Source organism: Macaca nemestrina, chromosome X (genome assembly GCF_043159975.1).
Source record: "Macaca nemestrina isolate mMacNem1 chromosome X, mMacNem.hap1, whole genome shotgun sequence".
NCBI lineage: Eukaryota > Metazoa > Chordata > Mammalia > Primates > Cercopithecidae > Macaca > Macaca nemestrina.
The window spans coordinates 137,543,404-137,546,816 of NC_092145.1; positions in this window are offsets into that span (position 1 = coordinate 137,543,404).

The following is a 3,413-nucleotide window of genomic DNA, read 5'->3' on the forward strand; positions in this document are numbered from 1 at the left end:
TTTATCTAATAAGTTATTGCTTCTTCTAAACATTAGTGAATACGAAAGTTTACAAATGATAAGAGAAAATGATTTCTATTAAGGCTTAGTATTGACTCCATTGGGACTAAAGTCATGCTGACCAAGTATCTTGGGATTGAAATGATGAGTAACCTTGTTTTTTTTTTTTTTTTTTTTTTTTTTTTTGGTTTTCTCTTGCCTTTTTTTTTTTTCTACCGGTATGGTCACATTTTATTTTATTTTATTTTTGACACCGACTTTCACTCTTGTTGCCCAGGCTGGAGTGCAGTGCTGCGATCTCAGCTCACTGCAACCTGTGCCTCCTGGGTTCAAGCGATTCTCCTGCCTCAGCCTCCCGAGTAGCTGGTATTACTGGCACCCACCACCACACCCAGCTAATTTTTTGTATTTTTAGTAGAGATGGGGTTTCACTGTGTTGGCCAAGCAGGTCTCGAACTCCTGACCTCAGGTGATCCGCCCACCTCAGCTTCCCAAAGTGCTGGGATTACAGGCATGAGCCACCACGCCTGGCCGGTCACATTTTATTATTACTATACTTCAAGGATTTTTTTTTACAGTCCTATGACCGCTGTCTCTTATAAAATGAATTTCTTTGCTTTGTATAGTTCGTTGTTGTTCCGAAAATACATTTGCATCTACTGTTTAATTTTTGCCCACTCAACAACCCTACTATGCTGGAGCTGACAGGACAGGAATTATCATCTCAATTTTACAGCTGAGGAAACTGAGTCTCAGAGTTTTAGCGACTAACTCGAGGTCATCCAGGTAGTAAGTAGTGGGCTTGAGATTTGAAACAAATTATTCTATTTCTGAAACCACTTTTCTCTCCTTTACACCAAGTTACATTTCCTTTTCTTTTCTTTTTTTTTTTTGAGATGGAGTCTTGCTCTTGTCGCCCAGGCTCAAGCACAGTGGTACGATCTCAGCTTACTGCAGCCTCTGCTTCCCAGATTCAAGCGATTCTCTTGCCTCAGCCTCCCGAGTAGCTGGGATTACGGGCGCCTGCCACCATGCTCTGCTAATTTTTGTATTTTCGGTAGAGACAGGGTTTCGCCATGTTGGCGAGGCTGGTCTAGAACTGCTGACCTTGTGATCCACCTGTCTTGGCCTCCTAAAGTGCTGGGATTACAGGCGTGAGCCACGATGTCCGGCACATTTCCTTTTCAATAGGTCTCCCTAGTGGCTTGTCCCAATTGCTTTCCTTGAGCCTGTTTAATTGTAGTTATTCATTACTGAGCTCCCTCTTCTTCCCTGGAGTCTACATTGTTGTCTCTTACACTATTTCATATTCTTTTGTGACTCAAGTGAAGACTGTGGTCAGTTAACCCTGAACATAGATTTTTGGGGTAGACTTGGAGGATTGGTTGTTCCCTCAAGAACTTTGAAACCTCAGCTATTTATGTATTTTTAGAAGTTCATAGAAACAAGACCAAATAAAGACATGGCATGGCTAAAAATGATACTTGTGCAAAATACCTGAAGTTAGACTTGGTCAGGGAAATTGTTAGATGAGCAGATGACCTGTGTCACCTCCCCTTGTCCATGGAGGGGACCATGTTTCAAAGGCTTTCACAAGGTTAGTGGATTATGTTTGCTTGCCCAGAACAGAAAACTACTGGATTGATATCCTACCAAAGGAGAGAAATAAAATCAATTTTCTCAAGCTTACTTAAAACTCACTTTCAACTCTCTGACTCTTGTGTTTTAGAATACCGGCTTTAAATATCACTTCAGAAATCAGGGAAAAGCACGCAAATTGAACAGTGTTTTGCATCTGTGCTCATGCTCCTGTCATTGGTAATCAGAACTTGACTGTTACAAGAGGACAAGGACTGAGAGATTATGAAACACTTTTACTACTTAGGAAAACGAGGAATCAATGAAAAATCATCTTTCCCAAATTCACCTTCAATATGTATATGGTGTTTTTTGCATTCACTTCCTAGAAGTTTCTGGGATATACTTGTATGTTTTCCTGGATTATGAAATGCTATTCGTGAAGAGTATCTTCCTTCCAGGCATGAAGTGGAATATGGCTATAAATGTTGTCTGTTTTTTAATGAAATTTTCATAGATCCATTGTCTTTACTAATACTAGAGATAAGCCAGGCATACCATTGAGTCACATGGTTCTTTCCAACCTACCTTGTATGATATGGTAGCTAGAGGGTGGGATGGTGAAGACTGAGATGGTGAAGAAAATCAAATAAGAGATTTTCATTTAAATAGCAGCCAGTTATAGTGATAATATTTGATAGAATGAAAATAATACCATTTGATGGTACATTTCAGGCATATGGATACAAATAATGTAATGGTCAGGCATTCTGTTAGATTATACTTCCACATTTGCATCCAAATCACCTCTATGAAGTTAAGCAACTTTCAGGACTGCAGAAATCCATGACTCCAAAGGTTGCCCATTCACATAATAGACTATGAATATTGTACCCTAAATTTGTATAGTGAACAACTTAGACAACTTTATGTAGTGACTCTCTCATATTCTAGAAGTCCCTGAAATGCAAAGTAATTTTGGGGATAGGAAATCCATATTGTTGTAATTCCAGTGATTACCTATGCTTTCTGACAAGAAACATTGCAACAAAAATGAGTGTCCAGAAATTATAATGATTTCAGTTCTTTTTCCCCTTGAATTTCTATAATATATAACAAATAATAGGAATAGAAACAAAAAAATGAGAAAAGGAAATATTACAATGTGAAATCTTTTTATTTTCTCTCTGTAATTTATCCATTTTTTCCTAATGTTTTTGCAGACAAGAATAAAAAATACAAACCATTTAAGTATTAGCCAGAGGGTTGGGTGAGGTGCATTGAAAAGCAGGTAATACCACTTTTTTTTCTTTTTTCCTTTTTTTTTTTTTTTTTTTGAGACAGAGTTTCGCTCTTGTTGCCCAGGCTGGAGTACAATGGTGAGATCTCGGCTCACTGCAACCTCCGCCTCCCAGGTCCAAGCGATTCTCCTGCTTTAACCTCCTGAGTAGCTGGGATTACAGGCATGTGCCACCACACCTGGTAATTTTGTATTTTTAGTAGAGACAGGGTTTCTCCATGTTGGTCAGGCTGGTCTCGAACTCCCGATCTCAGTTGATCCTCCCACCTCGGGCTCCCAAAGTGCTGGGATTACAGGCGTGAGCCACTGTGCCCGGCCAACACCACATTTACACTCCTCTTTTGGATTTGATGAGTATTGAAGATGTGGCGCATGCGGGCACAAGGAGTTGTTGCCTCCCTACAGCAAAGCATTGCTAGCACCCAAATGTGTTTTATGGTTTCTCTTCAATGTGTTCATGTATTTTTTATCAGCAATAGTTCAGTGATCTCATTCAGAATACAAATATATTCATTTTTATAACTCCCCAGTACCT